At 36.0% G+C, this 15,555-nt stretch overlaps 1 protein-coding gene across 2 annotated transcripts in view; it reads left to right on the forward strand.

Moving 5' to 3' along the window:
• The window catches only part of SLCO6A1 (solute carrier organic anion transporter family member 6A1), a 90,803-nt gene that overhangs the window by 49,612 nt on the left and 25,636 nt on the right, over positions 1-15,555 (forward strand). The gene's annotated exons all lie outside the window — the stretch shown is intronic.

A 15,555-nucleotide genomic window follows, 5' to 3' on the forward strand; every position in this document is an offset into this window, starting at 1 on the left:
AAACACAGCAGAACAGAATTTAAATAGAAAACCTAAGGACAGAGCAAGTAAAATAAGTAAAAAAAAACAAGAGTTTCATTGCTACCCACAATGGAGTAATTTGTGGCCGACCAATGCTCCCACTGAGAACAGCTATACAGAACTGAATCAAGTTTAAAAGATTTGTCTCAAGGTATCAGAGGATTGTTTAGGCAAATAGAAATTGAAAGGCCAAAATTTTGGAATAAGGCATACCCTAAAGAAGAGAAGCAACTTCTTGCATTTGGATACTTTAGAGGTATTTGCTAACTCTCAACATTGAGAAGAAGCTGAGAATTTGGGCAAAGGTCTGGGCAAAAAGCATCTAGTTAGATGACAAGAAATCAGCACACATTTGTGACAGATGCGTCAACCTAGAGACACAAAAATAGGGCTGCGCAGGATATCAGAGAGGAGAGAGAGAGAGAGACAAATGACACAACACTCTTGGGTTTTCACTCAGTACTCAGTACATGTGCTGAATTATGAATGTAAGCAGCTGTAATCAAGCAGAAATCTTAGAAAAAGTAGAGGAAAATTCTAGCAGTACTGTGATACTCTGTAGATGAGAGTGAGTTTAGCATACACTGGGAAGAGGAACGGTGATGAATACTACTTGTTCTCTGATATCTCTGTAAGGCTAAGACCTGAGAGTAAGGGCCTTCCAGATGTACTATAGCCTATCCAGGAGTTAATTTGGTTTCTAATTGGATTAATTTTGTCATCTAGCACTCTTTAACTAGCTGCAGAAAAAAACCAACACTCTAAAAAAAAAGATAATACCCAAAATTATCAGACAAAACGGACAATAGGACAGACCACAGGGGATCCAGAGATCATCATGATCAAAAAAGAATGTTGAAACAATATTGAGAAACAAACTGAGGGTTTTGGAGGGGAGGTGGGGCTAGGTGAGACTGGTGGTGGGTATTAAGGAGGGCACATATTGCATGGAGCACTGGGTGTGGTGCATAAACAATGAATCTTGGAACACGGAAAAAATAAAATTTAAAAAAATAGACAAATGGATTAAAAAAACCAGTATTGATATGAGCAATAATACAAATGACTATGAATATCTCTTCAGAAACCACGGGTTCAGAAGAGAGTAAAACAGTAGCTTTAGAATGCTGAACGACAACCCTCCCCCCAAAATAAACGTTGACTTAAAAATTATTATCCAGTGAAAATAGCCTTCAAGAATGAAAATGAAGTAAAGATATCCTCAGGTGAAGGATAACTCGTAAAATTTGTTATTAGCTCTAAAAGAAATTATTAGGTATTTTTTCAGTCTGAAGCAAAATAATCCTAGAGGAGAACCTGGAGGGTAGAGGAGGAATAAAACAAGTGATAAATATACTTGTAAGTAGACTAACTTTTCATCTTACGTTTAAAATATATATAACTACTGAAAGAGAAGTATAACATTGTCTGGTGTAGTTTTTCAAAGGTTGTAGATGTCATACATCTGACAACCATAAAGCGAGAGAAGAAAAGGACCTCTTATAGCACTTATACATTTTAAGTATCGTGGCAAAATGTCAGCTTGAAGTAGAAAAGTAAGTATATATACATATAGTTTAGATATCTGTATCTGTATCTCCTGTCTTTGTATGGTCTGCACACTAAGATTGTTTTTATATTAGTAAGTGTTGTGAAAAACAATAAAGAACAAGAGGACTTATAGTTTCTACTCCAGTATGTAAAGAGCTTATAAGTCATCGCTCCCATCCTCACAGTAAGGAAGAGGTTGAACAGATAAAAAAAATTAACAGTAGAGGACAGACTGGGTGAACTGCTGTGGCCCAAAGTGGAGAGATAGGCAGGGAGGGAGAGTTATAGTTTGCTGGAGCAGAAGCCATTGGAACTGAATATTAAACAGCACTTAATCATTTGCTGGAGGTAGAACATGGAGTAACTTGAGAGTTAAAATCTACTGGAGACTTAGTGGTAGGAGGACCCCACACACTCTCATGACTCTAAACATCCCAACATCCCAGGTGCCCTACCAGGTTCTCAGAGTGGAAACTGAAAGAAAATCCTCTTGTGTTTGGGCAGGAGAAGAGGGAAAATAACCATGTGAAATATGCCCAAGAGAAGTCTACTGTCTGTAACAGAAGCCTTACCCTGTCGGAAACTACTTGACCAGAGTTTCCCCTGCCAAACTTTAAAAAGGAGGGTAATCAGACAAGTCAATCCCTCTCTAACCTTCCTGTCTAACCTAAGGGAAGGGAGAAAAGGGGCTCAGAAAAACTGAAAGTCACAGCTTAGAGACTCAGGCACACTGGGGTGGAAAGAGACACAAAATCTAAGATTTGATTTGATTTTTATTTATTTATTTGACAGAGATCACAAGTAGCAGAAAGGCAGGCAGAGAGAGAGGGGGATGCAGGCTCCCCACTGAGCAGAGAGCCCAAAGCGGGGCTCGATCCCAGGACCCTGAGACCATGACCTGAGCTGAAGGCAGAGGCTTAACCTACTGAGCCACCCATGTGCCCCCCAAATCCAAGATTTAAATGTAAGATTATAGAGCACTTTCCCTCAGCAATATCTTACCGCCACACCACTAGATCCCCAGCATTATAACAGAGAAGCACAACTGAGAGAGCTGGAAGGCTCACTCTGTTTCATAAAAAGATTCTAGGGAAACGCAAAGACAACTAGGAAGACAGAATGAGGATACCATGGGAAACTGAGGCCTTTGCCACCTTGCTACAGCAAACTTTAAACACAGCCTAACTCCTAGACAGAGAAACATAAAAACCTCTTATTAAAAGACCAATTTACCTCTTTTTTTTTAACATGATGCATAATGCCTGACTTTTAACAAACACATTACAAGGTATTCTGAGGGCAAGAAAACGTGCAAACCGAAAAAGCACAACATGCGTCAGACCCAGACTCAGGTATGGCACAGGTTTGGGAATGATCGGACTGGGAACGTAAAATAACTAAGATTAATATGCCAAGGGTTCTAATGGGAAAAAGTGTGCAACATGAAAGCAAAAATAGATAATAAGAGAAATACAAATTCAAGAAAAAATCAGAGGTAAATTTCAGAAAGCAAAAACCATAAGAGAAATGAAGAAATCCTTTCGTGGGCTCATCAGTAGACTGGAGAAAACTGAGGAAAGTATCAGTGACTGTGAAGATATGTCAATAGAAACTTCTTAAACCGAAAAGTACAGAGAAAAAGATGAAAAAAAACCCAACAACCCAAAATAAACAGAATGTCCAAGAACTGTAGCAATTACAAAGCTAAAACCAATTGCAAAACAAACACCAGAAAGAGAAGGACAGAGAGGAACAGAAGAAGGGAGTAATAATGGCTGAGAATTGTCCAGAATTAACAAACACCAAACTACTGATCCAGGGAGCTCAGAGAACACCATGACGGAAAAAAAATAAAAAATACAACTAGGCATTCAACCTGTAGAATCAGGAAACAATGACAAAATCCTGAAAGAAGCCAGAAGAAACAAAACCTCACTGATAGAGGATTAAGGATTATTTATCTCAGACTAATCTTACAAACCATACAAAAAAGAAGACAGTGAAATGAAATATTTAAAGGACTGAAAAAAAAAATCATTAACCTAGAATGCTATGTGCAATGAAATTGTCCTTCAAAAATCATGAAATAAATATATTCTCAGATAAACAAAAACAAACAAAAAAACCCACATGAATTGTAAACATGCTTTGCCAGAAATGTTTAAGGAAGTTCTTCAGATAAAAGAAAGATGGTATGAGTCAGAAATTTGAGTCCACCCAAACGAACAAAGAAACATGCTTTGCAAGTAACTTACTTTGCAAAAAAGAAAAATGATATGAGTCAGAAATTTGAGTTTGCATGAAGAAACAATACCAGAGAATGAATAAATGAAGGGATAATATTTCATTTTTTATTTTTAATTGGTATAATTGAAGACTTGTGTTCAAACTAATAATGGCGATAAGATGTTAAGTGTTTAAAGTCTATGGACTGTGAAATAGATGAGAGAAATCTTATAAAAGAGGAAGGAGGAATTGAGAATATTTTCTTACAAGGTACCTTCACTACCCATGAAGTGGTATTGTGTTATTTGAAAGTAGACTTAACCTGCTTATATACTGGGAATCCTATAGAGACTCCTAAAACATTTTTAAGAAATATCATTGTCGTGGCCCCTGGTGACTCAGTTGGCTGAGCATGTGACTTGATTTCCGCTCAGGTCATGATCTTGATGAGCCTCCTGTCAGGCTCTGTTTGCAAGGCAGTCAGCTCGAGGGCTCTTTTTTTCCTTCTGCCACTCCCCCTGCTCGTGCACAATATACCCTCTCTCAAATAAATCTTTAAAAAGAAAAAGTATAATTCCATTCTAACAGATGAGAAACAATAGAATCTCATAAAATAATAAAACCAGAGTAGGGAAAAAAAATGAAAAAGAAAGAAGAAAAAAGAGGGAAGGATGAAAGCAAGAAAGAACAATTTGTTGGCATGTAATTGTTTGTAGTCATCATTTATGATCTTTTGTATTTGTGTTGTGTCATCTGTGATGTCTCCTTTTTCATTCATAATTTCATTTGTTTGAGTCCTCTTTTTTTCTTGGCAAGTCTAGCTGAAAGTTTGTCTATTTCGTTTACCTTTTCAAAAAACCATAGATCTTTTCTATTGCTTTTTTAGTCTTTATTTCACTTATTTCTGTTCTGACTTTGTCGTTTCCTTCCTTCTATTAACTTTGGGCTTAGATTGTTGTTTTCATAATTCCTTGAAGTATAAAATTAGGTTGTTTATTTGAGATCTTTCTTTTTTCATAATGTAGGCATTTATTGGTGTGAACTTCACTCAGAATTTCTTTTGCTGCATCCCATAGATTTTGGTATGTTACACTTCTACCTTTATTTATCTCAAGGTATTTTTTAAATTTCTCTTTTGAGTTCTCCTTTAAACCATTGGTTGTTCATTAGGATGTTTTTAAACCTCAACATATTTGTGAATTTTCCAGTTTTCTTATTGAAATCGATTTCTAGTTCCATACTATTGTTGAAAAAGATGTTTGATATGATTTCACTCTTCTTAAACGTAATAAGTCTTGTTTTGTGGCCTACTATGTGATCTGTTCCACATGTACTTGAGAAGAATATGTACTCTCCTGCTGGGGATGCAGTGTTGTGTAAATGTTTGTCGGTCCATCAGACCCAATGTGTAGTTTAAGTCCAATGTTTCTTTACCGATTTTCTGTCTGGATGATCTATCCTTGTTGAAAGTAGGGCGTTTAGGTCCCCTACTATAATTGTATTGCTATCTGTTTTTCCCTCTAGGTCTGCTAAAATTTGCTTTACATATTTAGATGTTCCTCTGTTAGATAAATAAATATTTGCAAATGTTATATTCTCTCACTGGATTGATTCTTTTTCATTATGAAATGATATTTGCCTCTCATTACAGTTTATTGTCTACCCCAGCTTTCTTTTGGCTTCTATTTGCACGGAATCCTTTTCATCTCTTTACTTTTAGTCTGTGTGTGTCCTTACATATGAAGTGAGTCCCTTGTAGGCAGTATATAGATCGGTCTTGTTTTGTTTTGTTTTGTTTTTATCCATTCAGTCATTCTATGTCTTTAAATTGGAGAATTTCATCCATTACATTTAAAGTAATTATCAAAAGGTATGTACTTGTTGCCATTTTGTTAATTGTTTTCTGGCTGTTTGTAGTTCCTGTTTCCTTTTGTCTTCTCTTGCTTTCCTCCTTGTGGTTTGATGATTTTCTGCAGTGGTATGCTCTGATTCCTTTCTCTATATCTTTTGTGTGTCTACTATAGATTTTGTGTTTCTGGTTACCATGAGGTCTACATAAAACATATTTTTAATGAGCTCAGCTTAACCTTGAACACATACTAAAACTCTAATTTCTTTTTTTAAAGATTTCATTTATTTATTTGACAGAGGGATCACAAGTAGGCAGAGAGGTAGGCAGAGAGAGTGGAGGCAGGGTGGGGGGGGAAGCAGGCTTCCCACTGAGCAGGGAGCCTGATGCGGGGCTCCTCCCAGGACCCTGAGATCATGACCTGAGCCAAAGGCAGAGGCTTTAACCCACTGATGCACCGAAGCGCCCCAGAAGCTCTAATTTTTTACTCCTTCCCTACATTTTATGTTTCTGATGTCACAGTTTACATCTTTATACCTGTGTGTCCATTAACAAATTCTTGTAGTTATGTTTATTTTTATTAGCTATATTAACCAGATAGACCTTATTTATAATCGCACCTGTAATTATAATTACATGAAACTTTTCCTTCAGCCAAGCCTGGGCTCTTGGTTGTCTCTCAAACTTTTGTGATTGTCCAAATTACCTTCTTTGTGGGTCCTATTGAGAATGTGCTAGACCTCTCAGTGTCCCAAAGGGGAGAATAACAGTACCTAGATTTAGTCTAATTGGAAGCTGTACCCTCAGCACTGTTAAGAAAGAGTTAGTTTGGACTCTTCCAGGGAGAAACTGGGAGTTGTGCTTTTTTTTTGCCTGTTACCTCTTTGCTGGGTTTGAGTGTATAGCTGCGGGAGGGTAGATCTGTGCACATTAATGACTGCTTCTTTGTATGCTATGGTCCTGTGGGACTTCTCAGTGCAACACCTTTTGGCTATGAGAGCCATACAATCCTGGGACACATCCTTTGGGTGGCAGCCACAAAAAAACAGGGATGCCGGGGTGCCTGGGTGGCTCAGTGGATTGGGCCGCTGCCTTTGGCTCAGGTCATGATCTCAGTGTCCTGGGATCGAGCCCCGCATCGGGCTCTTTGCTCAGCGGGAGCCTGCTTCTCTCTCTCTCTCTGCCTGACTCTCCGCCGACTTGTGATCTCTCTCTCTGTCAAATAAATAAATAAAATCTTTAAAAAAAAAAAAAAACAAAACAGGGATGCCAGTATAGGTGGAAGCTGCTTCTAGGGAGACATTGGCAATTTGGAATGAGCTCAAGTGAGAAGGCAAACGTGGTGTCTAATGGTTTCCCTGATCTCTGGGGAGGATTGCAGTCAACCCCAATAGGCCTTCTAAATTGGAAACCTGATGCTCAGACAGCTACTTTTAAAATACTCAAATAGGCCTCTTTCAGGGAAAATGTGAAAGATGGGTATTTTTTCTTGCTCCCTCTGCACTGAACCCTGTGGAAATAGCTGGTTAGGAACTGTTTCTTTGGAATGGCCTGGGTGTCTCAGTCCTTAGACATCTGCCTTCGGCTCTGGTCATGATCCCCGGGTCCTGGGATCGAGCCATCTCTCTTTCTCTGCATGTCAAATAAACAAATAAAATCTAAAAAAAGAAAAGAAAAGAAAAGAAAAAATAAGAAAGAAAGGAAGAAAAAATAAGAATAAAAAAGAAAAAGAACTGTTTCTTTGTTTGCTACAGTATTGTGGAACTCTGCAAGGAGCATTGTGATCAGCCCCTGAATACATGTTAAATTAGAAGCCTGACCCTCAAGTAGTGACTTTTAAATTATGCAGATAGACCTCTTTCAGGCAATGATAGAGATGAGCATTTTTTCCATTCTCTTTCTGTGCTGAGCCCTGTGGGATAGCCACGGTGAGTCTGCAGAGACCATTAAATGTTTCTTCTTTGCCACAATCTCATGGATGTGTGGATGCAAGCCGCATTGGCTTTTGGAGCTAAGTGTTTTGGGTGTCTACCACTTGGTGTGAGTCTTAAAAGTTGATGCAATAGATGTGGGGTCGATTCTCTTCACTCCTTACGGAGAGGTTGCTAGTTGGGTGGTCCTTCCTGAATATCAGGCACTGCGCCTGGGGAAGGGATCATGGTAAAAAATATGTCTCAGGGTTTCCTCCCTGTTCAGTGTGGGTGATGGAATTCTCTTACTTGCCCAATGGGTAGGAGGGATTCAGCTAGTTTTGGATTCTTTTCAGTGGAATTTCTCTGTGTGGCTATAGATTTGGTGTCCTTGGGAGGAGGTCAGTTCTGGAGGTCCCTATGTCATCATCTTGGACTGCAACCAAGATAATCTTTTCAACAAATGATGCTAGAAAAACTGAACATGTACATGCAAAAGAAGAAGAAGAAGAAGAAGAAGAAGAAGAAAAGAAAAGAAAAAGAAAAAAAATCTAGAGACAGACAGACTTACATGCTTTACAAAAATTAAAACAAAACTAACTAAAAATGGATTATAGACTTAAATATAAACACCAAACTATAAAACTTCTGGAAGATAAAGTAGGATAAAATCTAGATAACCTTGGGTTTTGTGATGATATTTCAGATACAACACAAAAAAAGGAAGTATGAAAGAAAAAAAAAGATATGTTAAATGTCATTAAAATTAAAATCATACTCTGTGAAAGACGCTGTTAATAGAATTAAAAGATGATGCACAATTTGGGAAAAAAATACATATTTGATACAGGACATACCCCAAATATTTAAAGAACTCTTAAAACCCATCAATTTACAGAGAAACAACTCAATTGCAAATGGCCAAAAGGTCTGAACATTCACCTCACTAAGGAAGATGTACAGGTGCCAGTAAGCACATGAACATATGTTTAGAATTATATGCCATCAAGGACCTGCAACTTAAAACAACAATGAGATGCCACTACACATCTATTGAAATGGCTGAAATCCAAAAAAACCGACAAAACCAAATGCTAGCAAGGATGTGAAGTAAAAACGACTCACATTTGCTGCTACTGGTAATATAAAATAGTAAGTCACTTTACCAGTTTGGCAGTTTCTCATATCGCTGCACATAGCTTTTCCATACCATTCAGCAATTGTGCTTTCCGGTATTTACTCAAAGGAATTGGAAACTTACATTCACACAAAAACCCATCAGTGAATGTTAATAGCATCTTCATTCATAATCACTAAAATTGGAAATAATCAACATACCTTTCAGTTGTTGAATAGATAAACTATAGTACACCATACACAGAAAATTATTCAGTGATAAAATGAACTATTAAGCCACAAAAAGACATGGAAGAACCTTAGATGTATATATTGCTAAGTGAGAGAGACAGTATGGAGGTTACATATTATATGATTCCAACTAGAAGACATTCTGGAAAAGGCAAAATTATTGGCAAAATTGCATATCTGATTTGGGCTTTTAAAAATATCCTCTGGGGGTGCCTGGATGGCTCAGTCAGTTAAGCATCTGTCTTCAGTTCAGGTCATGATCCAAGGGTTCTGGGATCGAGTCCCACATGGGGCTCCCTGCTCTGCGGGAAGTCTGCTTCTCCCTTTTCCTCTGCCCATCCCCCTGTTTCTGTTCTCTCTGTCAGATAAAGAAATAAAAGTTTAAAAATTTCTATTTACTCTTTTGAACATATGGAATACTGATGTAATAACTGATATAAGATCAATTGTGAAAAAATGTACCACACTAAGGCAACTTACTACTAATTGCTGAAACTGTGTGTTGAAGGAGAAAGAGGTATATGGTAACTCTGTATGCTCAATTATTCTGTAGACCTAAAATTATTCAAATATCTAGTTTATAAATCAGAATATAATAATCTAAAATTATTTTGAACTATAGGTACTTTTTCAAATGATTTATAATATAAAGTAAGACCCTTTGGCTTCATTCTAAATTTATATTTGGAAATTGTTCTGGGCTTTCACTTCCAGCCAAGATGGGATAACAGATTTCCTCTCCTACCAAAACAACCGAAAATTTGACAAAAATCAAAACAGTGGTTTTCAAGATCTTGGAATCAGTCACTGAAGGACAGTGGTACATGAGATGAGAAGCATTCAAGATGAGCCCTGCAATTCCTCCAGCTTACTGCCTTAGTAGAGTTTTAAGGTCGTAGCACAGGGAATGCAAATGAGACAGATCCTGGCTGATTGCCTGAATTGAGGACATTGAACTGAGAGTTCAGAGAGACCAATAGAGCTAGGGTTCACAGGCTTGTATACTAGAGGACATACCTGTAGAAGACTCTCTTATGTATTCAGTAAAGTGGTAGCTAGTAACTAGGCTATGTTTGAAGAAAGTTATTGAGTCTAAGTCCACCAAGAGAATGAGAATTACAGTGTACACCACTCATACAAAATTGTCAATAATATCTGCTCTAGTCAGTCAAATTGAAACCTCAAAAATCATAGTATGTAAAGTACACAGAAGGATCTTGTCTCAGCAGTGGGTGATAATTAATTCTAAACCGAATACTACTCTCGCTCTTCCTGTCAAATCTGCCTACCGGCTAAGAAAGAAACATATATTTTTATCTCCAGGGGTACAGGTCTGTGAATCACCAGGTTTACACACTTCACAGCACTCACCAAAGCACATACCCTCCCCAATGTCCATAATCCCACCCCCTTCTCCCAAACCCCCTCCCCCCGGCAACCCTCAGTTTGTTTTGTGAGATTAAGAGTCACTTATGGTTTGTCTCCCTCCCAATCCCATCTTGTTTCATTTATTCTTCTTCTACCCACTTAAGCCTCCATGTTGCATCACCACTTCCTCATATCAGGGAGATCATATGATAGTTGTCTTTCTCTGTTTATAAAAAATAAAAAATTAAAAAAAAAAAAAAAGAACTGCTTCTGCAGTATTATAGGAAAAAAAAAGTGTTTCTTCAGAATAAAGCTTAAAAATAGTCACAAAAATAAAAAAATAGTCAACATTCAACATTGAAATTTACAAAGTCCAATATCCAGTAAAACGTTGTAAGGAATTCAAAGCAGCAGGAAAATACAACCCATAAGAAGAAGCTAAATCAGCTGGTCAAAACTGACCCATAACTGACGGATGTTATTATCAGAGTTAACACAGTTATTATATTAGTATTCCATATGTTCAAAAAGTTAAGTAAAAGATATTTTTAAAAAACCCAAATTGAGTATATAGAAACAAAAAACCAGGAACTCTGAGGAAAACACTATGAGATTAATGACAGATTAGACATTGCAGATGATTTAATAAATTTGAAATTAATAACAATATATATCCAATGAAAAATACAGAGAAAATACAATTAACAAAATTGAAGCATCCAGTGAGTTGGACAAGTTCAGTGGCCAACCATATATACAGCCGGAGTCTCCAAAGGAGGGGCCTTGAGGAAAAAAAAGTAATTGAAAAAATTATGTTCAAGCTTTAAAAATTTCATGTAAACTGTAAACCTACAGAACAGATCCGGGAAACTGAGCAAACCCTCAGAACAAGAAACATGAAGAAAATTATATCATGCTACATAATAATCTAATTGCTCAAAATGAGTGTAGAGAAAAAATCTTAAAAGCAGTTAGGAGTGGGAAAAATACGTTATATACAAATGACCAAAGATAAGAGTAACAGAGGGTTGTGGAAAGAGACATGGGTGGGGGGGTGACATAACTGGGTGATGGGCATTAAAGAAGGCACATGATATGATGAGCACTGGGTGATATACTCAACTAATGAATCATTGAACATTATACATCAAAAACTAATGATTGCTATACCTTGGCTAATTGAATTTAAGTTGAAAAAAAGAAACAATGCAGATAAGAAGACAGTAGGATATTTTAGAAGTACTGAAAGACAAAAGTCAACTAATAATTCTATACCAAGTCAGAATGTCTATAAACAATGAAGGAAAAATAATTTACACACAAATAATGTAAGTAGTATTTGAACAACAGACTTACACTAAATGAAATCTCTACAAATGTCTTTCTGGATGAAATAAAATGATACCAGATAAGAATATGAACTACACAAAGCAAAGAAGAGGAAAAGAAATGGTAATTTATAGGTATTTTTTCTTAATTAAATCTCTTTTAAAATAATTATTTAAAATAGATAAACATAATATGGGTTTACTCGAAGTGCTATATATCACATGTTGGTAGACTGTGTTAAGCTAAACATGTATAATATACATGCTGAAGCATCATAAAATAACAGGATCACAGCTAGTAAACTAAGCTGACACATAAATTAAAATAGAATTTTATAAAAACATTTGTTTAGTCTCAAATCAGCCAAAAAAAGAAAAAAGAGAACAAAGAAAAGATAAAAAAGGAAACAACTAGAAAGGGTAGATTCAAATCTAACAATAGTGCTAATTACATATAATGTCAGTAAAAAGGCAGAAAATTTCCAAGTTGATGAAAAAAAAAGAAGCAAGACCCAACTATATATGTTGCGTAAAAGAAATGTGCTTCAAATATGGACACAAGTAGATTATGAGTAAAAGCGGGGGGGGGGAAGGATGTATCATATTAACAGTAATCTAAAGAAAGCTGGAGTATAATCATAGACAAAGCAGATTTGGGAACAAATAATATTAGCAGGAATAAGGTGATTATGTAATGATAGAGTGATCAACTAATCAAGAATTGAAACAATTCTTAATATTATGAACCAAATGAAAGAGCTTTAATATATGTGAAGCAAAAACTTAGACACTGCAAGTAGAAATACAGAAATCCACAAAGATAGTTATTTTGATACTCTTCTCTTAATGATAGAAATAGGCAAAAATACCTCAGTGAGGATGCAAAAGATTTGAATAATATTAACAACCAACTTCACATGATTGACATTTATAGGATATTTCGCATATCAAAGAATACACATTCTTTTTAATAACACAGGAAACCCAGGGGTACCTGGGTGGCTCATTGGGTTAAAGCCTCTGCCTTCAGCTCAGGTCATGATCCTGGAGTCCTGAGATCGAGCCCCGCATCGGGCTCTCTGCTTAGCAGGGAGCCTGCTTCCTCCTCTCTCTCTCTGCCTGCCTCTCTGCCTACTTGAGATCTCTGTCTGTCAAATAAATAAATAAAATCTTTAAATAAAAATAAAATAGCACAGGAAACCCAAAGTCAAGCATATTCTGTAAAGCAAATCTCAGTCAATTTAAAGGATTAAACCATATAATTGAATTAAATTTCTGACCATGATGAAATTAAATTAGATGCACATTAGTAAAAAGATTTCTGAAAAAGTCCTGAATATTTGGAAACTGAATAACAATCCCCTAAATAACTTGTGTTCAAATAATTTCTTCAGAAGAAGAATTTTTGAAGTGAATGAAAATGAAAACACAAGTAACAAAACTTACAGAATGTCGCTAAGACAGTACTTAGAGGAAAATGTATTAGCTTATATTAGAGAAGAAAAAAATCTCAAACAAATGACACTTGCGTCTGCCTTAATAAACGAGAAACATCAAAGCATATTGATCCCAAAGTAAGTACAAGAAGGGAAACAATTGAAGTTAGAACAGAAATCAATGAAGTAGAAATGAGAAAAACAATAGAGGAAATATAATCAGGTCAAATTTTGAGGAGATCGATAAAATTGCTAAATCTCTAGACAGAGAAAACTACCACTATCAAGAATTAGAGTTCTGATGTGATGTTTTTGTAGATTCCATCAGTATTAAAAGGATAGTAAGGTGATGTTATAAATAACTTATGCTCATAAATCTGATGGCTTCCATGAAATGGGTAAATGCTTCAAAGGACACATACTCATATAAAAGAAAAAAACTATGTGTCTAGTAAGTAAATCAGATTTGTACTTAAATTACTTTCTGACAAAGAAAATTCCAAGCCCAAATGGTTTTGCTGGAGAACTAAACCAAATATTTAAACAATATCTGATGTTACACAGATTCTTTCAGAAAATTGAAAAGGAGTGTATACTTTCCAACATATTCTATAAAACTTGCATTACCTTTATTTCAAAACTGGACAAAAGACATTGTAAGAAAAGAGAACTATAGACCTATTTCTCTCATGAACATAGATTCAAAAACTATTAAAAAAATTCTGGCAAATTGAACCCAATAGTATAGTAAAAGGAAAATAAACTATGATTAAGCAAGATTTATCAAAGGAATGTAAGGTGGCTTTAATAGTTGAAAGCCAATTGATATAATCCACATATTAATAAACTAAAAATGAAAAAACCCATAATCACAATAGTGTCAAAAAGCTCCACAATGAAGTGCAACATTTATTCCTTATAAACTAGGAAACTAGGAATGGAAGGGAAGTGTAAAAACATAAAGTTAACACTCTACTTAGTGATTATTGTGGAATGAATGTGTTTACTCTCCCACTAAATTCATATGTTGAAGCCTTAATCTCCAATGTGATTGTGTTAGGAGGTGGAGCCTTAAGGAGATATTAGGTTTAGATAAGGTCCTGAGGGTAGACCACCCTCCCCCTGATGATGGAAGTTAATGTCCTTATAAGAAGGGGAATAAACCAAAGACTTCCCTCAATTTGCCATGTGAGGATACATTGAGAAGGTGATGGTCTGTAATCTGGGAAGAGAGCCCACACCAGATACTGTGGGGAATAAATGTTTGTTGTTTAAACTACCCAATCTATAGTATTTGTTCCAGGAATCTGAGCAGACTAAGACAATGATGAAACATTGAATAACCAGGAGTATAATAATATCTACTTCCAGTACTTCTATATTAACATTATTGTGGATGTTCTAACCATTGCAATACTGTACGAAAAGGAAAGAAAAGGCATCCTGATAAGAAAAATAGAAGTAAAATTGTGTTTATTTGAAGGTGACAAAATTGCTTTTGTATATGAAGATTCAGAACCTACTATAATTTAAAAAACGAGTTTAGGGGCACCTGGGTGGCTCAGTGGGTTAAGCATCTGCCTTAAGCTTGGGTCATGATTCCAGGGTTCTGGGATCCAGCCCAGCAACTGGCTCCCTGCTTAACAGGGAGCCTGCTTCTCCTTCTTGCTCTGCTATTCCCCCTGCTTGTGCTCTCTCTGACTTGCTATCTTTTTGTCAAATAAAAATCTTAAAAAAAATGACTTTGGCAAGTTTGCAGGACACAAGATCAACATGTAAGAACTTACAGTTTTTCTACATACAACCTACAAATAAGCAGAAATTAGTGTAAAAAATAACACCGTTAACAGTATTAAGAAAAAAGAAATACTATAGAAGAAAAGATCATTATACAAGAAACTATGGTGTTTTTATATACTACCTACAAACAACTGGAAATTGATAATACACAAAAATGCCATTAGAATTAGTATCAAAAAGAAGAAATACTTAAGGTCAAATATAAGATGTGAAAGCCCTATTCATAATTACTACAAAATATTCCTGTACTAAATTAAAGACCTAAATTTTTAAATAGATATCCCATGTTCATGGGTGTGAAGACTCAATATGCTAAGAAGTTAATCCTCCCCAAGCTGATGTCTGTATTCAGTGTGATGACAATCAAAATCCCAACAGGTACTTTGATAGGAATTGCATTAAATGTGTAGATTGCTTTAGGTAGCATAGATATTTTCACAATATTTATTCTTCCAATCCAGGAGCATGGAACATTTTTCCATTTCTTTGTGTCTTCCTGAATTTCTTTCATGAGTACTTTATAGTTTTCTGAGTATAGATTCCTTGCCTCTTTGGATAGGTTTATTCCTAGGTATCTTATGGTTTTGGGTGCAATTGTAAATGGGATTGACTCCTTTATTTCTCTTTCTTCTGTCTTTTGTTGGTGTAAAGAAATGCAACTGATTTCTGTGCATTGATTTCCTTACACCACACACAAA

This window comes from Mustela putorius, unplaced genomic scaffold (assembly GCF_011764305.1).
Source record: "Mustela putorius furo isolate JIRA1106 unplaced genomic scaffold, ASM1176430v1.1 tig00537350_pilon_pilon_pilon, whole genome shotgun sequence".
In the NCBI taxonomy this organism is placed as follows: Eukaryota; Metazoa; Chordata; class Mammalia; order Carnivora; family Mustelidae; genus Mustela; species Mustela putorius.